At 35.4% G+C, this 27,731-nt stretch overlaps 1 protein-coding gene across 12 annotated transcripts in view; it reads right to left on the reverse strand.

The window, feature by feature from the left end:
• Positions 1-27,731, reverse strand: part of LOC126864796 (putative mediator of RNA polymerase II transcription subunit 26) — a 70,424-nt gene that overhangs the window by 14,531 nt on the left and 28,162 nt on the right. The gene's annotated exons all lie outside the window — the stretch shown is intronic.

Below are 27,731 nucleotides of genomic sequence, written 5' to 3' on the forward strand. Positions count from 1 at the left end.
CTACTACATCGCTGTACATGACGTATCGCGAAGCAGTAACTTTTAGAACGTGGAAACACGGTATCCACGATACGTAGAAATTTCGTGGGTCAAAATTATTCTTTGAACGCCTTCGAACGAAGATACCGAACTGCCACGTACCTCTTTCTTTCTGCCACGAACTTTCTTAATTGAGCACAGTTACTTGTTCATTGAGATTTTTCCAGAGGTCTGCGCGCTTAACTGCTCCATAGATCGCAACGAACGAGAAAGCGAGTGTCTTTCGAAAGAATTCCATGCAACGTAGCGCATTTGCAACGACAGAACGTATTTCCTCGCGTATTCGCGCTTTAATTAAAACACGGTTATTATCTCGTCGTCGGACCCACGCGAGAATCTTTTCATTTCCGTGGATAATTTTACAAATACGAAGTTACCGTAATTTCAACGAATCGCCGTTGCCTTCGGAGTTTCAACTTTTCTTCGAAAGTGTCATCGTAGAGAAATATAATGTTCATTTATTTCAGAGATTCGAATTAATCGATGGAGGATACAGGTTCTAAGAGCGTTATGAACGTTGGGGAAAAACCTTCCACCGCCGGAGCATCCTCTGACCTGTCCTTGGTTACTATTTGCTACGTAAACGTAACTGACGTTGTTAACGCTAATTTTAAATGCTTCTTCTTGTTACTTTAGTCGCAGGCTAAACGACTTTCTATCCTCCGCAAGCGATAACGTTAAGCGATTAATGTCGATAACCGGATAACTTTGAATCAACGAATTTAACAAACACGCCGTTATTGGTTGATTTCAACGATATTTCATGGACTATGTTTTAGTAAAGGAAAATCTTATTCGATTTACACCTGACGGAGATAATTTTTCATATTGTAAAATCCGTTTCAATTATCCGTATAATTATATATTAATTTATTAATAAGGTTCAAACGTATAGAAGCGTCAAGCGCTAGAAACAAGTTCGCTTAAGTTGTATCGATCGTGTTGATTTTAATTAACGTTTGTCTTAATTATTAACATAGAAATATATCGATGTTTCTTGATAAGCAACGATCTACGGTCATTTGAGTATCTGCCTCGTATATTAATTGATGGAAACAACAATTTCTTTTAATCTGTCTCGTTTGACGCATAAGCAATCGATATACGATAACGAGCGAAAACAAATCGTAATATACGAACAATTTCTGACGTTAATTCCCGCGAATAATATAAAACACGGTCGAATATAATAAATCGACCATTTAATGATCCTCCTTAATTAACTCGCGATCTTATCCCTTTGTTAAAGATCCCCGATACGATAATTACGTACCGATTACTACAAAGCTGAAAGAATATAAACGAACGAAGAACAACAAAGCGTCGTATCGTACGTACAACATACCTTCGGCAGTTCTGGATCGTCTAACTGAGAAACAGACTTATAGAAAAAAGTACAGAAAACTGTGGCTCCTTATTCCGCATACGATTCGCGTTTACGTATTACATGTTACATGAAAAACGTTATCTCGTTTAGCCTCGTCGCAAACGCGATTGCGCGTTTATCCTATAACCACGTAAGAAATTAAAAAAAAAAAAAAAAGAAAAAGAGAAGGAAGAGAAAGAAACCCGAGCGATCAACAACATTTTATCGAGCTACGTAAACGATCTCCGTTTTATCTACTTCTTATCCGTTGGACAAAAGCCGGTCGAGCCAGCGAATGTGGAACACAGATCGAAATAAGAAGGGTGAGTGGGAGGTGGTGGGCAACAGGAAGGGGCGGTAGATCCATCACAAGTTATCGGTGTCACGAAGAAGGCTGTCGTCGGACGAACACGAAACATGGGCCCGCGTCACGAACACACAGTCCGGTCACAGATTTAAATAATTCATTAAATCGCCACTGTCGTTTGCGCAATGCGGTGTCCTCGGCGTGCGTTCCCGGTGCACACTCGATACCGTCGTCATTTGGCGGGAAATCGGCGGAGAACCGTGTGCGTATGTGTGGAGAACAGCACGTGACGGTAGGAAAATTCGTCGCTGTAGACAGGTACACCGCCCCCGATGATGATCGCCGAGTGGACCGGCGCTCGGCGATCTCTGGAATGAGCTTCGCTAGCCGGCACATCGCCGGCGGACTCTTTTCGATGTCGCGAGCTGCGCATACGCACTACGGAGCACGGAGTTTCGTTCGATATCACGGGATATTGCGCTAAACCGGTGGGAAGGGTGGGAGTGGCGGGCAAACGAAAAGAGCGAAAACCACCGGGCAAAGTGGAAGAAATTAGTTGTCAAATCTGTGGCGTAGAGGCGTCTCGGAGACGAGAACAGTGGGTGGGTCTGGCTCGATTGCGTCTAAGTCTACGTACGATGGCTCGCGAAAGTATTCAAACGCTTGAAGGAGCTTCGCGTCAAGTATTTTCTTTAGCTGATGGAGAGGATACCAGACTGACTATCCCGTCGTGTTAATTCGAGTAGGCTTCTTATCTGGTCGAAAGGTGATTTTCAGGGGAATGAATTTTAGTATTGAACAATCAGCCGTTGATTTCACGTACCGAAACAGACTGAGATATAGATCGTTGTATCTTCAGTTCTTTTTTAATTCTTTCTTATTTAATTTTATATTTAATTAAATTAATTTAATTTTATATTTATTAATTATTATATTTAATATATATATATTGATATATTAAATAAGAAAGCTACATTTGCATTGAAACTGAAAATATATATATATGTACTGTACTTTCGTTTAAATCAAATCATTACTGTTAGGTAGCACAAGTATGTATATATATATATAGCTATATATATATATAGCTTTACGTTCGGTATATACCTATACGTAACAGTAATAACTTGATTAAGCTCGGCAGGGCTGTACTATGATTATATCGATAAAGTAATATGTCTGAAAATGTACATACGAGACGTTTAGCACAAATAGATATTTCGTAGATGGAGATGGCAAAAATATTTAAACAGTCAATTGTGGAGTCATTTTTCATGGTTATCGTAATATATGTTTAAGATAGCTATTCATACGGTATTATCTTTATTTTTTATCAGGTTTATGTTTGCGGTAAATGTCTTGTAACTTTTGTATACAGGGTGGTTGGTAACTGGCGGTACAAGCGAAAAGGGGGTGATTCTGCGCGAAAAAAGAAGTCGAAAATATAGAATAAAAAATTTTTTTTTTAATTTTTCCATCGAGGCAACGATCTACAGTGAGATCCGTTATAACGAGACGCGATAAAGTGCACGCGCACCGAGCTAAAATTCAAAGTCGATTTTCTCGAAAACAAAGCCTCGAACGAAAAATTTGTTATTCTATATTTTCGACTTCTTTTTTCGCATAGAATCACCCCCTTTCCGCTTGTACCGCCAGTTACCAACCACCCTGTATATTTTCAGAATAGCTGTAAATGTTACCAATACGATCATACGATAGTCGTGTCTCGTTACAATGTTAATGCATTTTCAAATGTTTTTTTATAGTATGCACGAAAGGAATCTAAAAGCGTCGAAATACTTTTACGAGCCACTTTTCCCCTCGTTTGTTCACCAAAGATTACAAAGTCCAAAGATATATATTTCCTCGACAAATTGGAAAATATATAAAATAAAAGGACGACTGAAACCGTCCCAAATTTCAGAGGAACCGTGTCTTGTTTCATTTCGTAGATAAAATTCCCGTGATCGACTTCGTAGCGTGGTATGACCTGTTTGTAGAAGATAACTTAGCAAACTTTAGCCAAACGCTATCGTTGCTAACATTTCTATCGAAAAATCGTAAATATCGACTCGCGATCTCAACCCAGTCGCTGATAGCTTGTCACGATTGTTCACGTGGCTATGAATAACGAGTCGAAGAGATAGTTTTGAAATACTAAAATTCAGGGTTTCGTTGGTATGGGAAGTACGTGGTTGGCAATGGAGCAAACGATCAATACTCTTCTGTTCTTTCGACCCTCGACTACGTTACGTTTGGCATCTGCTCTAGCAATTCTCCTTTCGACCCTACGCCGACGATTCTCTCCCCTGGCCCGTCACTTTCCTGCCAAGTTCGTGAATTTATGTCGTCTCAATTTTCGCTTCCTGTCGAGACTGGATACCCTCGCGCCGTGTTAAACGCGCCGTAAGTCAATAACCCCTATTTGTATTGAAATCGATCCGCAGGAATTCGTAAATCGCTGACTCCATTCTGTCCCTCAATTTCGTATTTCACGATTATCAAATCTGCTGTTTCGCTATTATTGCGCGTCTCGTGGGCAATTAAACGCCGATCTAAATTGTGCGCGAATATCCGTACAGCGATAAACAAAATGTATTACCGTGCAGCAACTTTATGCAAATTCATAGCTTTTCATATCCGACTTTCTGCTAAGTTTCGCTTATTAAGGAAAGGTATCATCCTCTTCCACAAGATACGATCAAAATTGAGGATACCTCGAAGATACATAAAATCCTACAAATCTCGAATAATTTGTTAACTTGTAACTTTCTACATAGTTTTTCATCTTCTTTGATTGCTAGTTTTATTTGTAGAAAAAGTACCTACACTCCTTTTTTGAATTAAAAACACCACGTGTTATACAAAAATCCACGAAATCTTGAATAATTTTTCAATTTAAAATTCTTTTGATTTGATGCCCGACTATCGCAGTTTTTCCATCCCTTTTTCCAACTAATCTTCACACGGGGTGTTTCCACAGTCGTGACACGACACTCCGAGTAGTGATTCTACGTGGAAAAATAAGTCGAAAGGAAGTAATATTGTTTCATTTAAGGCTTCGTTTTCAGAAAAAAAAACAGTATGAAATTGAAGGTCCACTTTCGGATTTGACACTAAACTTACGAGGCCTGGTCAAACTTCCGGTTTCAAAATTTAATTAGAGACTGTACGTTCGTTATTTCTTTTGCTCGTCCAACTTTATGTAAATTCTTACATCGACAAAAATTGAATTGTATAATTAATATAATTAAATAATTATATAAATAATTAAATTGAAAAATCGGATGATATAAGAATTTGCATAAAATCAGACGAACGAGAGAAACAACAACGAATGTATAATTTTCAATTAAACTTTGAAACCGATTGTTTGACCAGGCCTGATGAGATTGGTTACTGTTGACAAATAATACGAAAGATAAGCAGAAACGGAAGTTCTATATCTCGAAACTTGCAGTTGGTACGCGTCATTTTTTTTTTTTTTTTTCGAAAACGAATACCTCGAACGAAAAAGTGTTATTCTTCCTCTTCGTCTCATTTTTACGATTTTCGGTACACTCTGTATAGTACAAGCTTAGGCGCGTTTGGGAACGAGGTTGGACGTGGATCTTCGGATAAAATCGGTGCCCTGAGTGTTGTATGGAAACGAGTGTGGGAGTTGGAAATATGTAAGCAAAGTCCTTTCTCCGGGCTGCGTAGTCGAGAAAAATAAATAAATATATACCTATATATAGTATATACGTATGTTTTGATTAAATTGCCCAGGGGATATCGTTTTAACGCGGTAATTGCGACGTCCACGCAATCGCTGGAACAATCGGAATGAAAAATCAGCGAGCGCGTCCGAGAATAGCGAATAATTAGCGATTAATGCTCGCGGCGTACTCGATCGATTTTCTCGATGGTAGTACAGGTTTGAAAGTCATTCCCACCCCAAACTGTCGAAACTTGGGGCTGCCAATGCCCTTTCTGGCGCAAACTGCTGCTGAAACCACCGGTGCTGTTGCCAGAAAGTTTCGACTCTAGAGGATATCCGGCGAGCAACAAAAGCGCGTTTCGTTTTACGACGTCCATTAGCATATCGTGCATCTCTAGAAAAGCTGGCGGCCGTTAAAACTAGAGAAAAGCCTGACTGGTCTCTGTAGTAATTTTTCGCCACTCCGACGGACGAATTTTCGATATTAACCCTTTAAGTGGAAATGACGAGTCTCGCCCGCGTACAGTTTCTGTACCAAGCTGGACTTTGACGATTTTAAATGTTTAAAAACCATATGAATTTCTACTAATTTATAAAAAGGAAAAAAAAAAGAAGCTTGCGATATTTACGCGTTCTCTTGCCTTCTTTTCTATTAAATGCGTTCCCATATTTCCCGAAATCTGTAAATTCTTATATTAATCAATTTCTCCAATTTGCTTGATACAAGAATTTACATAAAGTCGGATGAGCGCAAGAAATAACGACGAACGTACAATTTTAAATTAAATTTTCAAAGCGATCGTTAATGCTAAACCATCGCTAAACCATTGCGAGGTTTAACAGCCAGACGTTGTCATGCTCCATGGGTGTAATCGAGCAAAATACCTTACGTAAGAGTGGATCTCTTAAAGGTTTGTTCAAAAATTGGGATAAAAATAGAAAATGGAAGGAGAATACTTTGGTCTCCGATATCGCCTTCAATTTCACGTCATTGGACTTTTACATGTACATACAAAGAGTTGTATCAACCGGTTGAATCAAAGCAAAGTCAAAATGGTCTTCATAGGCTAACGAATTCGACTTTTCCGTGCTAACGGTTCCATATCGACAGCATCGACGTACATTCTGAAGCGGAATATTAAAACTTACGTCGATCGTACAGTTTCTTCCCTTATGTTACATTAACTGACGAGTCTATTGTTATTTCTTTCGTATCTAGCGTTTTCATCGTAATTTTGAAAACTCTATCTGAATCTGTAGTTTCGTACGAAACGCAGAAATGTTAACGTGCAAAGACCACGCATTGCAATAAAGTAAAAGTAATGATCAATGATCGCGATACAAGAGAAATAAAATAAAAATGATAGTAATCGCTAAGAGAGCTGGCAATAACATCGCGTTTCTTCTATTTTGAGAAATGTCCAGTTTTATCGTAAACTCAAATTTATACACGATCAAAGAAGCTAAAGCGAAAGCTAGAAGATGAAAGAAAGAGAAGAGGAGACGATAAAATAAAGGAAGGGAAGAAGACAAAGAAAAACTCGGTTAACTAGTAACGCTCTGATTAATGTCGAAACCGTTCTGCTTAGCATAAATTACCGCCTCCGTGATAGTTACTCATAGTACTATACCTTCGGTATTTCAATTTCGCTTCGATCGATCTAACGGTTCCAAAAGAATACCATTCTTTCCCCCGTTGAATCGTCTGGCGTTGTAGAATGAGCAAAATAAATTATACGCTCGTGTGTTTCTACTACGTTAAATATGAAAAGTTTATAAAATCCAGAAAACCTTACTACTCGCGTACTCCCGAAGCGGAAGTAATATATTCGTGCAAATAAGAAAAGAAAAAGAAAAAAGAGCACAGTAATCCTACGGAACTGTAATTTTGTGAATTAATTTTTTCTATCTCCGTGTATATAATTTGTTATAATTTACGTCTCTGGCGTCTAACTTACGATATTAAGCATTTAAATTTCACTGAATGAATTTTGTACTTTCTACTAAATAAAAGTAAAGTAGTCACATTCGTGAATTTCTAGTTCATCGTTAATTAGTATGCAAATATTATGTTAGGTTCTTGAGCTTTAATTAAATATTAATTCGATTTTAACAGCCTGAGATATCACAAAGTTTATGTTAAGAAACTCGATACCGAAGAAAAATAATGTTTGGAAATTTTATCGATTGAAATATTTTTATAAATGTCGCGATATAGGAATTTGTCGAACGGTACAAATTAAACGGATAGTTGATCTATTTTTCTCTTCAAATTGCAATCGAACCTCAGAATATGTGAGTTCCTGGAGAAATTAAAAAATATCGTATATTTTGTATGAACATTTCTACTCTTCGTTGTATCTGTATTTTTCTTTCAAACAAATTTCATTTTTATATTATCGTTAGACATTCTACTAATTTAGAATTTCATGTTGCGTTGCTAAAAAGTCATCTATAGCTCCGATATATTTTCAAAGTAACTTGCAATTTCAAGGCGATACTAGTGCACCATTGCGCGATAATTACCAATTAACAATATTAATTAGAATTGACAAATTACAGGTCGTAAGTTACAAAATTCTCTTTTATATCTTTGCTTTACATCGTTTTACGATACAACAATGATATACGTATGATTTATGATTTGTCAAAGTAATAAAAAAATAAAAAATCAAATTTCATCCAATTTACCTATTATCGAACTTGCTATGGTTATACAAAAAAATTTATTAAAACCAATAATTCGTGATTGGTAATTTGCAAAATTTCACCAATAATATTAGTTCGATGGCGCGCAAGAACCCAAGTACGCGTTACAATCACTATACTCTGATCGTTCGTTCAACGACTATGAAATAAATAGTAGTTGCAAATATTTTAATTAGTCGACCGATATATCCGCGATGATATCTTGTAGATGGTCGATTAATAAATATTCGGCCACTTCGACGCCGATTCGGGGTGTGCTGCGCGTACGTAGTTATTTTCACCAGAGACAGGTTATTTACCCGAGATATTTTAATGCAGAATGGCACGGAGAACTGGACAGAGAGATACTTTGCCTAAATGAAACACGGTAAGTACGCGGTGTTGTGGTACAACCGAAGAATTTACTTTCAAAACGCTTTAAAATCCGGCCGTGAAAGAAACGGAAGCCAAACGCGTGCATGTGTTTCGAACAGTTTCGACGATATTGCGGTTCCAGGAAATTGATTGTGCAAGATCTGCCAAATTTCTAACAGGAATTCCAACATATTATGTTTCATGGTTGCATCTGATATAACTGACGTTACGATATTATAATTGCATAGTATAAAATTTCAATTTTTCCTTATTAAATTCTACGAACTAGCGACTCTTCGTATTACTGTGATATAACGATAATTAGCATTTTTATCGTATAGAAACGTATAGTTGAAAATATGAAATTTATATAACGCATCGAGGAATCTTTTCTCTTTCTACGAATGATATATTTTATTTTATTTTATTTATCTATCTCGCGATCAGTTGTTTGTTTCGTAACGTAATAACAGATAGAATAAATAATTAATTGGTATACTTGAAGAAATATTTTTGAAACCTATTACGATCAGAATTTCTATTTGCTGTTCCATTCTAGTAGGAAGAAAATTCTAGCTTTTTTATTAATTATTATTTACAAGACTTTGTGAAAGTTAGTCGCGATAGTTTGCTTTAGAGCACGTTTCATTTATTTCGCATTACGGTTTGTTGTATCTGGAAACATCGTTAATCAGTCAATTAGACCATGTCCGGATTTCTTTATTTTCCGTAAACTTTCTTTCGCTACTTTTGACTTCCTTCTGTACCTGATTCAGTCATATCGCAAGAAAGTACTATCGTATATATACGTAGAATGAAAAAATGATATAACTCGCGTAACGTAAACGCAAACATTCTGCTGTTAAAATTTCGATAATAATTTTCCAGGAATTCTATCGAGAATTATCGCTGTTTCGACACGTTTCTTCCTCGTTTCAAGGCAATGTTATAATGTTACATTGTATGCAAATAATGTTAACACATTTTCGTCAAGTAACCAGATGGTAGATCCTTGTGCAAGGACAGGAACACGCAAAACCGGTTTAGCGGTTAAATGAAAATAATATTCTACATGTTTTAATACAGGAATGCCTGCAAGATTTCGCGTTTGATTAATTTGTATCTGTTTGATCTATCGATCTATTTTAAAAGACGTCCAACGAATCGTTGTAAGATTGATTTTCAGATAAATAATCACGCTGAAGTAAACAATGAGGCGTCATTTTCCATATTCATTGAAAGTTGATCGCAGCTTTATCTTATCGTACTTGAACACAATGAAACAATGAATTACGTTAAGCCAGTGTCGCGCGTTTAACGACATCCAATCGAGAAACGAAGAGTTCATGTCGAAAAAAGAAATATTTGCCGATCGGTTTTCTCCTCTTTAACTTTAAAGAGACAAAGCCTCTTTAACGTAAGCTTTGACGTATATGTGCATATAACTGGCGTACAATTTTGCAAGTTAAATACGTAAATGGAAAATGCTTGAAAATCTCGTTTCACGCGTGCTGTTTGCTACGCTTGAAAAAATAAAAAAACATCGTTTCACGCATGCTGTTGGCTACGCTCGAAACACACAAAACGTCGATTCACGTCTAACGACGTCGATGTGTTGATACATTTAGACACCGCGAATGTAAATGTATGTATCTCGAACAGATATGTATAAGTATTGTAGGCGAACATAAATAATTTCGCCATGGAATACATTCCTCCTTCTATAAAATATTTCGATATTAATAAACGTAAAAATCATACGACTGTTCCATCGGTTTTCTTATTTACATGATTCGTTTATTTCTTTTATTCGAAACTTTATCGTAGTTAAAGCAATATGGAAAACTTCTATCGTTGACAGTTCACGTGAAAATATAGGTATACATTTCGCTATCATTGTTTGTCTATCTCGCAATACTATCGCCTGAATCACGAAGTTTCTCTTATTATACAGCGCAGTCGTAACTTCATAATGTTGTACGTCGTGCTGTTACGTATAAAAGTGCAATATACCTTTCAAAATAAGCTACACGTTTCCCGTCTGCAATTTTTACACCTCGAAATACCGTATACGATATATCATATCGTATTACATAAATACAGTGATTTGGAAAACTGTTGCAACACCTTTTCCGATTGAATAACTTTTTTAAGTCATCGGATCAAACGACTTGCATCTTCCTTTTTTCTTTTTCTGAGAAGTTAGGAAATCGCGAGAAAAAGATAAAGGTCGCTTTTCTCAATTTTCTTATCTGGACTTGTAAAATTTAAACGATACATCTGAACATTTGCATCGATCGTACACGATGAAAATTTTTATCGAAATCTGTTAACATTGTTATCGGCTACAAACGATTAGAAATGACGAAAATCAAAGTTTTCACGACCGCCGGTTTGAAATCTACAGGGTGGTTGGTAACTGCTGGTACAAGCGGAAAGGGGGTGATTCTACGCGAAAAAAGAAGTCGAAAATATAGAATAAAAAATTGTTTTTTAATTTTTTACGCGTACCGAGCGAAAATTCAAAGTCGATTTTCTCGAAGACAAAGCCTCGAACGAAAAATTTTTATTTTATATTTTCGACTTCTTTTTTCACGTAGAATCACCCCCTTTCCGCTTGTACCACCAGTTACTAACCACCCTGTATAACTGGCATGAATCTTCAAAACATGTCTAAATTTTCATTACAAACTCCGATAAAAAATCGCAATGTCTTTGCAATTCTTTTATACGTCATCTAATAAACTAATCGTCCTAACTTCTATAGAAGAAGAAAGAAGAAAGTTCTGGAAGCCACTGTACATGACAAAATATCGACAACTTCTATACTGTATCGAACGTAAAACCAGTTCATTGCCGTACTTCGTACTAATCTTTTCACCAAGACCTTTTACTGAAACATTCACGAGGCTACACGTGAAACTCTTTTCTTATTCTTATTCGTGGAATATGCACGGATTAATGGACGAAATCTGGGTCAGCGTTATACGAATAAAAAAAGTAGCGTATATCTTACGTATTGCAATTATTTACCCATTTGTTGCAGAAAGATTTGGTCGTAGAGCGGTGTTCTTCGTCACGGATGGCTCCTTCATAGTTTCTTCGATCTTCGAAACTCTTTCGCTATTGCTGCCCTCCACGATGCCTTCTACGATATTTCTCAATCCTTATCGCGTAAACGTACGAAACACCACGAACTGTCTCTTCCTCTCTCTCTCTCTCTCTTTTTCATTTACTTTCTTCCACTTGGAAAATTCTCGGGTCTTCTAAATTTTTCCCCACAAGAATCACACCATTCCATTTAACGATGTCCCTTCTTCAGCGAGCATCACGCGCGTACCGCTAATTTAGAAAGTTCTTGGACAAGCATCGCGGACCAATTATGCAATATAACGCAACGACACGATATTGTGCCTTGTTCCCCTTTCCTACCACAAACTGATTATAGTTATTCGTTCGGTGTGTGCGTTTCAGATCGATGGAAACGATTCTCAAGCGGTTAGATAGGTAGCTGGCTAGGTGAAGTTAGAAGATGCGTGCAGAGGCTCGGGAAATTCGAACGCTTCTGGAAATTTCTCGTGAATATTTGCTTTAACTCTGCGATGATTGGATTGCGAATTTTTATGCGTTTCCGAGAAATTTGAAGGCGCAAGAATGCAATTCGCACGGTGTGCAAAAATATACGAGACATTCGAAGCTGAGTAATCGGTGCGCTTAAGGAGCGAATCTCTGCTCAGGTTTCGTTTGTTTGGCACGTCGGCTGACACGATGATGGTCGAATTTATTAAAATTTTACGACAGTTAAAATAATCAGAGTAACTGGAATGATTAAAATGAGACACGCTTCGTGAATTAAAAAGTTGTCAATAATGTGAATGATTTGGGTGAAACTGGGAGAAAGAAGTGCAGAAATATAATATAAATTATAATATGGATATGGCGTAGTGTACACTCTTGTAGTATATTTCAATCTGTTGCGCGTGTTTAATTAACGTGTTAATTACAAACACGAAGATATAAAGCATAAAAATCCGCAGTGCACGGTATTACGGTGCTGATGAAATTACAAAATGATTAGCGCTATATACCGAAGTTTCGTTTATTACGTGGCTTCTTTGTCATCGCCGATGGCACAACTCAAGAAATGTAATTTTCAAGGGCGTTTGAAATTTTATAAAAGGAATCCTCGTGAGTCACTTCGAAACGTTACAAGTCCGACCGAACGCAAGATATGTCGCTCCATATTCGCGAAAGCGGTACAACCGCTTCCTCGTGTGGCGTTAGAGAACAACCGAGGATGAGTGAGTGCCGTTGTAAAACTAAGACTGCACGCAGGTTGGTGTACGCGGCAGAAGCAATAATTTTCATTAATCGGCTAGTTGTTTTTAACGAGTATACTCTTCACGACGAAAAGGCAATATTTGAAAAAAATATTTAAAATTTTTCTACATTATAACAACCACGCATACTCGCTTACTTTCTGCGACACATTTCAGGTACACGCTTTTCAAAGAGATCGCAACAGCTAACCGATTGATTTTGCCCTCCGACAGAAAACTCATGAGATTATAAGCATACCGTTCCTCGCGATAAAAACAGAAACGTAATATTTCTAATATTCGATAAAAGCAACTTTGAAATCTTTTGAGTTGTGCCGCTATCGTTGCCAAGCACCGATGTATCTTTGCGATACATCTAGACTATTCAGTAATTAATTTTTGCGCGAACAAACCGTATTTAACGAAATCTTATCGATACCTGTTCCCACTTATTTGTCCACCTTTTTTTCCATCGACAGGATATTCATAAAAGGTATCTACAAACGTTGTGCGAGTTGTCGTGGCTTTCTTCTCGCTTTCTCACCGTTAGTACCGCCTATTTACTACGCTCCCTTCCGTTCTAACGATTTCCTCTTCCTCTTCGTCCACTCGTTCCTTTCCGCTTCTTTTTGCCTTTCCAGGTTCCTACGTCGTTGTAGGACTCGACGAGACGACGAGCGAAGAGCGAGCACGATTACCGCTCTCCTCGCAATGCTAACTCTACGCTCAGCGAACCAGCTTCTGTTAAATGGCTATTAAAGCCGGTACGGTTTAACGAGTTTACGATTATACTTCACGCCGGGACGAAACGCCGCTGACTGGCGCGCAACTTGCGAGTTCAACCCTTTCATTACGCGAACCGCGCGTATTCACCGATTGTTCGCCTTCTTTTTTCCTCTTGCCGTGTTCGTATGTCTGTTTTCGGTTTACGATACGAAAACTCGAACGTTTAATTATTGTTATCGAGAGCGATTCTAAACGGTACGATACACGCTTTTCTGCAAATTCATACTTTTGACAATATAATTAGGAAAGTGGAGCGTAGGTAGAAAATTGCTTCACCTGGCAGCTATTATACGGAAAGCACTGGATATTTTACGTATATCTTCTTAATATGAATTGAACGCATTCTGTGGGTTTTCGATTTTTGCGCTTTCAACTTTCTTCGAAATGCATAAAAATCCGCTACCTAATTCGTATCGCGAAAAGGGTCTTTCTTTATGGAGCAGAGCTGCCAGTCGGAGGTTTATTAGCTTGTTACTTGTAGATTTTTCGTACGAAGACTAAAAAAAGAAATACGACAAGTCCATCCTCGTTGATTTACCGATTTTTATACCATCCGGTGGTTAAAAAGAAAAGGTACGAAAGGAGTAGTTCGAGGAAAGGAATAATCCGATAGATTCGAAGATACAAACTTTTGGAAAATAGGTGTTTTGTAAGAAACGAATAATATTAGTTTAATTATTAGCGTTGGTTTAAGTTACTCGATATTAGTCTGAAAAATTATTGTTATTTTTCTCAGCGTTCGAAAGAGATCACTCTTATCAGAAACGCTTTAATTTACAATTATTAATTAAACGAAACGTGGTTTTCACGTAAAACTGATTGACTGAATATTGAATTTTTAAATTGCGATTCTATAAAATACGGAGAAACGTGTTTTATCGTGTTTTGCACTTTCATCTAGGAATTATTTGAGAATAACAATTGTGTTTATTGTAGTTAACGTTATTTAATTTATAGGAGGAAGTGTATGAGATTTGTACGAACACGAACGATCTATGAAATATCAATTAATAGATTTGGAAATTATAGAAATTTGAAGATTTTAATTACGGAGGACAAGCCATTGAACCAACTTTCCTTTTTCCTTGTTTTTTAGGAAATTTTTCTTACTAAACATTTCGACATCCATTTCAAATGAAACACGTATCAACGTTAATATCGAACTTAGCACTGAAGTAATAATAAGTTATAAGACAGATTTCACCTATTAAAAAATTTCATACATTATTCAACAATTGTTTCCTTTGTTCGCTTATAAATTTTGATGGATTACAGCGTAATGAAAATCATTTGACTGGTTTTCTGTTAATTTCACAAGCGTCGCAATATATGTATTACACATCGCTTATATTTTACGATTTTATCAAACGATATCGACCATTCGATCCCGCATCATCGTATGGTAATTAAAAGTGATGCGTTTAACGCGACTATTCAATCGTAAAATAAATAACAAACAAAGATTTGTTGCCGTTCTATCGGAAAAATCATTCCAGCGTAACAATCGATTAGGATTTTAAATGCAGCCTTTATTTGTTTCGTACATAAATACATCTCATCAATACAATTGCAACAGCTATTACGAAATTAAACATCTCTTCGAACCAAATAGAATAATTTTCAAACAGTAACGTTCAGTGAATACTTATTAAAAATACGTAACGCATAAATTTGGCTTCTCCCTGTTTACGCACGAGTATTCGACATTTAAATATGAATTACATCGAACGAATTCACGTTAGCCGAAAAAGCACAAACGGATACTGTAGTCGTAATTTTCATCTACGTACGGTTTCCTCTCAACTAAATTTACGCATCATACGGTTGATCAATTTTTTCAGACGAAGACTCGGACTGTGTTCGATATCAACGATGTTGAGTTTAAAGCTAGGATTAAAATTAGGTACAGAATTAACAGCGACATTGTCGTTCGTTCAAATTAAATTATATTAGCACCCTTTTGGCGGCATTTAATACTTTTACGTATTGTTCGCGTGTCGTTTCAAACGTACGACCGTCACGAGGACTTTACGTCGAAACGACATACGCAAAGCTATTTATCATCTTACTATATCAGCGAATAAATTAAGTTAAATAGATAGATAGTAAATGTAAATCACTCGCTATGCACGTATGTATTAATATACGACGTTGAGAATAACTCTTAGTTTCTGAATAACAGAAAATTATATTCATACAGTATAAACATTATTTATTGCAATATATATTTCTTTATATCTTCTCTCTATGAATTATCAAGACTATTTCTGATTAGTCGTCACTGAGAACGGTGCTACGCGACACCTCTGACAAGGATAATCGGAAAACCAGACCACGCAACTTCATTGAGATACGAAACCAAAATTCAGATGTAAAACGTCGTTCGAACGATGATAATCCGCTCGATTACAATTCGAAAGAATTTCAGTAAGCAACTTGAGCAAAATTCTCAATTAAGTCAAGACGAAAACTATCTTCCTGTGATCGGACAAAATACGTCGGAAAATCTTACGCACACTGTTCGGGCTCTAACGGATAAAGAAACAACGAAAACAACGTAAATGCACTTCAGTCTCTGTAATTCACCTCGTTCCGTTCTAAGAAGTCGAATTTAAAATTGAATCCAAGGACAACGAATAGATTTAACGGACAGATGGACGATTCGTCCATCGAACTTTACATTACGATTCGTAAATTTCTTTACGTAAATTGCAATTGCGCGCGTAATTGCAAGAACCGAGAGTTAAATACACAGTTTTCGATTACAAGGAACATCGCTAAAAGGGCGAAGCGAATTTTGCTAAAACACAAGAAATAACCGACAAATGGATTGAATATCTTTCCTCTGGAATCACTGGAAAGCGGAGCTAGCAGCCTCTTGGATAACAAATTTTGATATTTAGTTACGGAGACGCGGTTTTCATCTGTATATAAAACACAAGAAGACGTCTAACTTGAGAAAGGAAGATCGTGTTTCTGAAACTCAAACGAGAAGAAGAAAGAAGAAGACATTCGTGATTGATGAATACACGGATGATTTGTACGCCATGAATCGTAAATGCTGTTTGCTATAATGCCGTAGATGTAAACCCTATCCCCCATAGAAATTCAAGTTGCTTTGTTCGTGTTGTTTAAACTGGGTCCTTCCCATTTTCTTTCTTCTTTTTTTTTTTTTTTTTTTCTTTTTTGCGACACAACCCTACTTGGCTGTCTCATCGGAGACGTTAGGGTGCGTACCGGAAGGGTGCAGTGAACAGCATGCATGATTCACGAATCGTACAGCACACCAATTACTCCGTTATTGTTCATACGAATATGTTCGATAAGAGATTGAGGCACTTAACAGCGCATCCTTTCAAGATCTCACGAATGAGTATCGCGAGTAGATGGTTCGTACATTAGGTCCATGATACGAGGTGTATTTGTTATCTTCCTTTTAATCCTGCTACGTTCTTCCGTATTCTAGAATGTTCAATTTTTGTTTAAAAAATTAAAAGATTGAAGATTATAAAGCCGTGGTACACGGTAATTTTGGAAAAATTGAACTACGATTGGCGAGAGCAACAGATAAATATATCGTGTAGCTTACGGTAGACGACTGTTATCAATTTCAAAGATTCTTTCGTTCATCACTGTTCGATAAAACACCGTCGTAAAATATTAAGAAAAAATTGTAAATTATTTCTGGATCGTAAATTATCTTTCTGGTTTGCTAAAACGAGATCGAAATACAAGAATTGGATGATCGTAGCAAGGTTAATTTCCTCGATGATTATCTTGAATACGAGTATTTCCAAATATACTCCATAAGCTATGGTTTTCTCGTTCTACGGATACCTACAGGAAACTACGCGTACTACGGGTAATGCTAGACGTGTAGCAAATGTAAATGCATCCCTAGCGAGCTCGTAACGCGTCGAATCAATTGCTGCATAAACTAACGATAAATACTTGAGTATACATTAATACATATCCCCTGGGGAGATACAGTAACAAGTAAGAGCCAGAGGGTTGGATTCGTACGCTACGATTCACCGTGTAAGCAAAGCAACGTCCATGGGAGTCCATGGGATCAAAGAGGAACGTCAACGCCAGGCTACCTCTATAAAACATTAAACCTAATTTACTGTCACATACACCGAATCGCTGAAAGTACATTTAACATTTCATAGTCTCGGTTTCGGAATTTTTAACAAGCTTTGCTAAACAAGATCTCTAGATAAATAGATTATCCATAGAAACGTTAAACGGTGTATCGTGTTTCTAATTAAAAGATCGCTCTACGGTTTAGTGTGGAAAGTGATCAGGACGTTTTATGTTAACGATGAATTTGAATATCATTTAACGACGGAAGCCATGGTATTCTTTAGGTTTGTAATCTTAAGCGAAAGTCAAAGTCCGACCAAGTTTCGTGTCGCTACGTGCAGTTGAAATTTAAGTGGATCGCGCTATCGTCTAATCTGATGTTTCAGATATTTGAGATTGCCAGTAAAATCAACGAGAACGTGGTCATTTTCAGTTTCGTTAAAACATCAGGGTCGGTAGATACTTAAGGGGTCTCTATGGGAAACTAGTTTACGTAATGTTCTTTGAAGCGGCAGACGATATCAATTTGGGAGGCAGGAATTTTCGAGTTAGTTAACTACGATAATTACGAACTCGACAGGTGGCTATGGAGGCTCACCCTTCTGAGGGTTCTACACTATGAACTTAGTTTATTGGAAGTACGTTTAATACAATCTCGGACCGTCGAATTAGATCCATGTAACAGAAAAATGTCACTTTTGCGCTGTAATACATTTTGGATTCTTCTTAAAGATTCTTTTAAAAGAATCTGAAAGAGTCGAGTCGTGTCACAGGAAGAATACACGTGAGCTAAGAATTATTTCCAGACAAGGGAAACATAAATAGGAAAGAAAAATTATTAAGAGGTGTAACATCCTAGTAATTGATAAACTTTGCTGTTGCAAAATTTACTCAGGCTACTCAGTTTTACTAAAAAAAAAAAAAAAAAATTGGGAAATATTTTAAATGATTCTAATTCGATGTTCGATGGCTGTACTTTCTAGCGGAAGAACATTGGATCGGTGTTCGGGTGAACCTACGATCAATTGCAAATCTAACAGCTCTCACTCGTTTAGTATTATGTAGCAAATATACGAAAAAGGGATATATATTAATATATATTTTATAATAGGACGACCAATTTCCTATCATTGCGAATTACGTTGAAGAAAGAGCGAAGAATAATCGTATTGCGTTTCAGGAATATCCAAAGTGTCAATTATACGTAAAATATCGTATATGTACATCTAATAAAATAAAGGTATGTGATATAGGAATTGCAAGCATCGCGCTTATATGAAAATGTCGAATTATACGAAATTCGTGTATCGAATAATTGTACAATTACGTTCGATCACAATGATGATCTAACCTATTGTCAAAACGATCCTTAAAAAAATATCTACGGTAATACGAACGCATAATTAAAAGATAAGAAGAACTAAACCATTTGGCATTACCTCGCACCTATCTATATCTATGTGGAAGTGATTGACGAGTAGTAATACAAGTTCACGCAAACGAGGAAAACGAAATCACAGTGAAACGAAGCAAATGAAAAAGCAATCGTGCGGCATAATTCTTTACAACATGCTCTGTTTTCTTGGTAAGAAAATATAGAAAGAAGAATAGAAAAAGGAAAAGCGTGGAATCGAAAGATCGACACGGATCTGGCACGACGGTCGATCGATCGATCCTTCTCGATGAATCTTTCGTAACGCTGCGTCTCCTTTTTAATATTTTTCCAAAGTATTTATATCATTTACGCTCGCTCGCAGCACGCAATCGTAATTGCTATACTCCTTTTACGATTACGGATAATAATAGCGCATCGAATACGAATACGACGTTCACTACTCACTTTCTGTGTATATATTTATCGATTAAGCGACGATTAATTGAATCAGCTAGCAGACTAGAAAACACACTGAAAAGAAGAACAATCAGAACCGAAAACGGTTCGGATTTGGAACTTTTGACAAGGACGAAAGTTTATCGGACGTGACGGAGACTCGTATGAAATTGGAAAAATAATCTCTATCGTTCATTCTACTTGTCATTATCCTTCGTTCGTTTCATCTCGTTATTTATCGTCACCTGCTTGTGCTAGCGTTCAGCTACCCGACGATTATAACGCCGTATCTTAAGTAAATACGTCTGCTTATTCGAAAAAGACTTTGCTCGGACATTTCATCATTGAAAAGATAACTTTCATGCGTGTATTCGTCAATATGATTTCGCCATTCTGCTCTATACTTGTTTCTTTGTTCTCTTTGTTCCTTTCTGTATTCTTTTATTATCTTTCAGACCTTTTCTTTCCCTCTCTCTCTCTCTCCCTCACTCTCCCTCTCTCTCTCTCTCTCTCTCTCTCTCTCTCGGAAAGTCTCAACTCTTATGCCTGAGTTCTGTCCCTATTGCAAGTATATATTACGTCCGTGTTCTCAACGCTATGCCGACTTAGTCGCTGCGATTAGTGTGGTTTCGCTAGTCGACAGAGAAGGGCCGGCGGGTTGTGGTCGCTAGTTAGGATATGTCAGCTGGTAGTAGTCCCCACCCGCGGAGTCCTCATCGGGGCTTTGCAATTGCTTCACTCGCTTTATTAGCGCGCTAGAACACAAAATACTATCGCTGAATTGACGTCCTCTCAATTTTTCATTTTTAAAAAAATTTTATTGTTTTCTTTTGTTTTAGCTGTTTAATTGAATCTTGCGTAAATCTATGCTTTACCGCTGTCTCAGCAGATTCATATTCACCGATACCAATTTCATTGTACGCGTTTCTTGACCTTCTTCTCGTACCGCGCGAGTGTAACAACATTAAAAACAGAAATTGCCTCGATTCTACCGAAAAACTAAAATCAAGCTAGATATATATATATATATATATGTATATATGTGTGTATGTATGTATATATATATATCACTGTTGTATATAACTGTTCTTGGTTATTGTACAAAATATCGAACTGAAAATTGAAAACTTACAAGAGAATTAAGAGTATGTGACCTGGATAAGAAAAAAAGAAAGAAGCAGAAGGGCTGAAACGAGGATTGTGACATCACGAAATAGGGTTGACCACAACGCATCTACGTCTTTTGCAGGCTCAAACGACAACACAACTCCCTCGACGAGTACAGAGATTAAAAATAAATGAACAAAACGCATACACGCCACGAAAAATGACAAGCAGGGTATCACGTGAGCGGAGGAGTTTGATACAATGAACGTTCATCTCTTGCGATTATATTCCAAGAACCGTACGATGAGACTGTATTATTGCAACTATTATTACCGGTAATAAAACGACTGTCTTTCCCAGCGTTCGCTTTTATTTTCAAGGATGACTCTTCCTTTCACAAACTTCCCTTGTCCATTGTCTCTGCGTGACAATTACTTTACCACGTACTTTTTCTATTTTATCCCATGACCATGTCGTTTCCAGAAACGTCTACTTACTCGCTGAAGGTATTTTCGTGAAATAAAATCGGAATTTTTCCAACGATCGCTTCCTAACAGCAGAGAATTCACTTCTTTTCGCAGGGGAAAAAAGAAAAAAAAAAGAAGAAAGAAAGACGAGGATTAAACGAAATATCGAAGCAACATAAATGGATGATTGTAACAAAAAAAATAAAATAAAAAGCAAGACGTAAAACTCGAACGAAAGACGCAGTTCCAGCCGAATATACACCGCGTCTCATAATTATGAAACCAGTCGATTTCAATTTTTCTATTCGTTGTCATATGTATGTAGTTGTTCGAAATTACGTTGAGAAACAATGTATCCTTCTCTTGCGCAGACAGGATGGAAAACTAATTTATTCTTGTGTTTCATAACTAAAGAACAAGCGTAACAGAATATGGTAGAAATTGGAAGAGAGGAAGCCACCTTCGGTTTCGATAATTTTTTGATAAATCGTAAAAGTATAGCAAAATTTTAGTCGAAGTTTATTAAACGGTTATTACGAAAAACAATTTAGACAATGGTGCGTAATTTTCCAGACGCTATTTACAACTAATAGAATTAGAATCAAAGCTCAAATTTATGTTAATCAAAACTCATTTTTGATTAACATAAAATTACATTTTAATTAAAAAAATCGGATCGGTATACTACTGTAGCGAAATACAAAACAATTTTACTACAAACTTTTTCTGTTTAATAACAACTTTGTAATAAATGGCAATCCCCAATTAAAACCTTCGCAATGCTATTCAGTGTGACTTTGGCAATGTATTAAAAAATTATGGAAATCGGAAATGGCTCCCTTTTTGTGAATATTTACACGGAATATTATACTACGCAAAAATTGAACTGAAAATACAATAAAATGACATTACAACGATAACTTGTCTAACTTTAACCGTACGATTTTCCATAGCTTTAATCAGACTCTGTCGCATTGCATCTTGTACAATAATTGAACATTTTAGGGGTAGTTTCATAGTTACGAGATCCGGTATAATATATTAAACGAAGTATACGAGCAGTAAATATAAAACATAATTCTCGGATAGAATATAATTAGAAACGATGTATATATTATAAGATTATTTGTCGTTAACGATAAGATCCTTACGATTCGACGTTAAATCGGTACAAATGGTTAATAGAAAATATTTTGTATATTTAAATATCGCTAACGTTAGTGAGTGCTTTGACGAAAGTGATTCTACGTTTATAATATTACTGTGAGAATTGTACAAAGGCAGAATCGTCATCCAATGTATCGTCTACGATCTCAATCGGCTACTATTCTAAGTACATTACAAATTAGAAAAAGCTACGAAACGAGGAAAGAAGAAAACTGACGTTCCTCCAAAATTCTCAATACGCAAACAAGATAATTGTGCATGCAGCATACACAATGAGAAAGCGCAATTAAATAATTACAGGTTACGAGGGGACTACATCAAGAGGTAACTCTAGATAAATCTAGCGATTTAAGTGACACGTCGAATACGGTGCAAACTATGGTAGAACTTGGTCTTGTAATTACCATGTTCGTTGATACGTTCTGAAAGAAAAATTCTATCAGATTTTCTGAAATATCAGGTGACCGTTATTCGATAAACATCACGTAACTTGTAATTGTTAAAAGCGTATTATCGTGCAATCGAGATTATCTGTTATATATTCTGTGATTTTTTCTTTTTTTCTTTCTTTCTTTTTTTTTTTTTTTAATAGAGACGTGGAAAATTGTTAATTCTTCATCGATATTATTCATTTATGATTGCTGTATTTGTTCGAACCAACTCGAAATTTTCCAAGCAAAATATAGAATCCATCGAATGTTAAAAAGAATATTGAAAATCGCAAATATTTGTATTTATAAATAACGATACACTTTTATTACGATAATCGCGATATTTACTCCTGTCCTTTATTTACTGTCGCGAAAGACAGTAGTATAGGAGAAAGAGATTCTGATAGTAATAAAGAGAAACTTCTCTTCTCTGTGATTCGTGTCATTTTACTTGAAACTTTGCTATTTTTTATTTTATTATATTTATTATTTTTGCTATTTTACGTAGGTACGTAGGTATTGTAATTTATTCGTTTAATTCTAGACTAGAATAAATCCATACCTTCGTCCTTTCTTACGCCTCGAAAATTATTTATATGCATATCTTTAATTGTTACAGGCTTCCGCAATAAATATTTGGACAAATTCAATACAATGATCTACGTTAAAAATCTTAGGTTCATGCATGGTTTCGGGAAATATTACTATCTTAAAGGTAACGTATAATTATACAGCAGCGTTACAGTTACTAAAACTAGAAACATGATAGTATTGCCAAATATTATTCGCATGGCACAAAGGTTGTGAGCAATATTTAATATTCGTCTAGGTGGAAGGAGAATGCCTTCAGAAATATATTATGGAGTACATTTCTCTGGTGAAAACAAGTGGGAATATAATCGATTTTTATTAATAAATATAAAATATTTCCATTAATAAATATCAGATATATACAGGGTGGTTGGTAACTGGTGGTACAAGCGGAAAGGAGGTGATTCTACGCGAAAAAAGAAGTCGAAAATATAGAATAAAATTTTTTTTTATTTTTTACGCGTACCGAGCGAAAATTCAAAGTCGATTTTCTCGAGAACAAAGCCTCGAACGAAAAATTTTTATTCTATATTTTCGACTTCTTTTTTCGCCTAGAATCACCCCCTTTTCGCTTGTACCACCAGTTACCAACCACCCTGTACATACATATATATATATACATACAAAATGTATATACAAGAAAACAACGTGTATTACAGATTTCATGAATAGGAGGAGACGATAGCAAAAAGATTCTAAACAAGAAATATTAGAAATCACCAGATTATTAACAAAGTACTCGATAAAACTTATTAATTTATCTGTTTACGTCATTCTTTCAATGATAAAAAGCGGTTTCCCTTTCTGTAATTTAAACCTGCAAGGTGTGTTGTAAAATAAAACTGCGTTGGTTGAGATTAATCTTTGTTGCTTGATACGCGAGTAGCTTTAAAGGAATCATCGGTGGAAGGGTCATAGTTGTGACTTTCAATTGAACATGAAGCCATTGATGCTTGCAATTAATATTTCCAGCGAATGAATAATGTTCGTAGATGAGCAAAATATTTGTACGTGGTACGCGATAACTGAGATTCTACATTATTTGAAATCGTTAAAAATATCTGGTTTTCTTTAGTCTGCTTTTTCCATTTTGCGAAAAACTGGAAGGAAGCGACAGAATTTTTCGATCAAGCTAAACGGTTTCTCTTAATTTTACATACGTCGGTAACAACTGGAATTGTACGTTAATTTAACAACGATGTCCACGCGTGCTTTACGCAAAATAAAAGCTATGGAATGTGTTAATATTTCACGTTAAATTTATTATATATTTACATCACTGTATGTTTCGAACTGAATTTTAGTTCCGCTTCTACCATGTAAATCTTCAATTACAGGATACCACGTTAAAAGTACTAAAAGATAAACAATAAGCTCAACCTGAAATTACCGATTAAAAAATTACCTATTTCATAAAAATTACATAATAAAATCCTTCGGAAGTACGACTCTTAAATAATACATTTTTCTCATATACGAATACATCTTTATATTAGAATACCACATATAAAATATAATATACTATTCGTTTTGATATTGTATACTTCATATTATACATTGAATATTAATAACAATATCCCTATACGAAAATAACTATTCAATTCTACTCTGTTCGAAAGTTTCATTTAACGCAAGTAGAATTTTTATGAAAAATTTGAAAATACAAAAATGCACGGAATACTCGTCAGAAAATATCTAAAGTATTTGATATTCTAATATTTAGTAAATGGACAAATTACTACTTACATTCTGATTCTCTAATTGCGTTTATAAAAATATGAAATTTGCATAAATACCCGCAGTCGATAAAGTAATATTGTTGCTATATGTAATTTGAAAGATGAACTCCTATTATTACTGTGTACAACAAGATACAAATTTTCATTAGAGAATTTCACTGATATCGTAAGAACAGTAGGACAAACGCTGATAGTATATCGTTAATCTTTCCATTTAATGCCTTTTTCGGGAAATAATCTACCAAGAACATATAGTCGTTTCTTCGCGGAAAGGGAAAGCGTGACACGTACGATTTTGTGAAATGAAATTACTCACTAAGACCCTCGAAAACGTGATATTCTTTTACGATTTGACAGAACACTGTCAAACATTAAGTCACGTACTGAACGAATTTCTTGATAAGGTACAGATAAGTAATCTATTATCCTTTCTTTTTGCCTTGCACTATGTATCAATTACCATCGTGTAGCACTTCACTTTTTGATAAAAACAGAATGGAAGAATGCGATAACACTACACGAGTGAAAACTTATACGAAACAACGAACGGTAAGAGCGCACACGCGTTACTAAACAGTAGTAACAAGCGCGTTCCGCGTTTCAAGCTCGAGCTGCCGGCGGTGCCATGACACTCGTCTGAGTCAGCGAATGGGGGAGAAGGAAGCCGCACAGTGGGGGTAATAGAGGAATCGCGCGCAGACGCGCGCCAAATTTCAACCCCTGCTGCTCTTTCAGTTATTTTCGACGCAATTATATTTTTTTAGCATTAAAAAAACTATTTAAAGTTTGAAAGATTAATATGGATGATTCCGTATTTCAATTTTATGTTAAAGATCTTTTGAAAATCTTATAGGCTCTTTTCGTTTGCCAACATAAGAGCAAACACTATAAAACGATGATAAATAGGTAAATAGTTAATGATTGAAATCCTAGTTTCTTTACATCTTTACAACTTGTGTATTCTGTGTAAAATGAATGATATTCGTCAAGAGTCGAGTTGAATTAGTTAAATACACCGCGATTTTTTATTATGTTTCAAAAATCTATTTATATAACTTCGGTATGTTTCACAGGTATATTTTCCTGCGGCCTAAGAAATTAAAAAGGGACAAAAACATTTTGCATTACTTAAGAGAAAGAAGAGAATAAAATGTATGAAATAACTGTTTATAAAAATGAATTTGTATAACGTTATTATACATTTTAAATGTTCAAATAGTATTATCTCGCGGATTTAAGATATAAAAATATATTTCCCTTTAAAACACATTGCCAGTATTTGACAGATATAAGAGATATTTTCTTTTATAAATTTATTGCGACAATTAGCAACGTTTCATTTGGTGTGAAGTAATATGTCTGTTTAACAGAAATATTGTTGCATATTCATCCCTAAAAACACGTCCGCTTTTCATTTCATGTGCATCCGTGTAAGTAATTTCTATAGAGTTTCTAACTATTGATTTCAGAATGAACGTTCTGACGAGTGTGATATCTCGCTTGCAGAGTAGTCTCCGCATGTCGGAAATGCAGACGTAGTTTTAAATGGATGAGACATAGCTTTATCCATCACAGAATAGTGTCTCTTGCATATCGTATAGCCTGGCGTATTTCACAAATGTATGCGTTGAAATGATTCCATTTAATCCTTCTACTGTTGGATAAACAATTTTATAAGGAAAATACATATTTTTCTAATCGGAAAAATAAACAGTATATGTATGTATATCACGACTATCGAAATGTCATAAGTAAACAGTATTTATATTAAAATTTATGATTATAAAAAAATTAACACGATTGATTAAAGAGTAAAAAGAATATTTTTTCAGTCAAGATCTATGAAATACGTAAATAACAGGATATTTGCATGAATTGTTTTTTTATAAAAGCTATGGACAATTTTAAATGATACATATTTGAGAAAGTACAAAATCATTGAAGGTATTGAATATGGTAAACAAAATGTGTAGTAAATATTCGCTTTGTAAGTAAAATGATATGCTAAAATAAATACAAGATAATTGTACTTATCTTCCTTTGATTTTTAGGCTTTAATTACTTGGATATGAAACTTCAATATTTTAGTTTAAAATAGGACTCATAAAGTATGATAAAATGTGCATTAAAATTTAAAGGATGCATATAAAATGCTAATATTAAAGATCATATAAATATTTTTCATTGCTAAAATTCTTAAAATTTGATAATAAATATGTTCATGTTTTTTAAGAGTATTACTTTTTATCTTCATATTTACATTTTTCTTTTAAATTAAAAAAAAAGTGAACAAATACGACATCTTCTCCCTATATTATATCTAAGCATTGTGCTAGATATTCTTGTCATAATACTATTACTATTAGCAGTTTAATAACGATAGTAATTCTGTCGTTCTATGCAGTTTTCATTTTATATATTAATATATAAATAGAAAACTGTATGACAACAAAGGTTGTCAATACTAATACACAAATATTCTACAAAATTATACTGCATTTATAAATTACTAAATTCAAAACATGCTTAAGAAAGAATCATGCATTTAAAAGTAAGACAGCCAACAACGCAAAATATATTTAATTGCTTTTTACAAAGTATCGTATTAAATTTTATCATTTAAATAATAATCTTTTCAAAAAATATTAGCAAATTTATGTGCAAAATCAACGTGTCGAATTGTTTTCAAATACTGCTGTCTAATTAAAATTATAAAAAAATCATATGCAATT

The sequence above is a fragment of the Bombus huntii genome, chromosome 4 (assembly GCF_024542735.1).
Source record: "Bombus huntii isolate Logan2020A chromosome 4, iyBomHunt1.1, whole genome shotgun sequence".
In the NCBI taxonomy this organism is placed as follows: Eukaryota; Metazoa; Arthropoda; class Insecta; order Hymenoptera; family Apidae; genus Bombus; species Bombus huntii.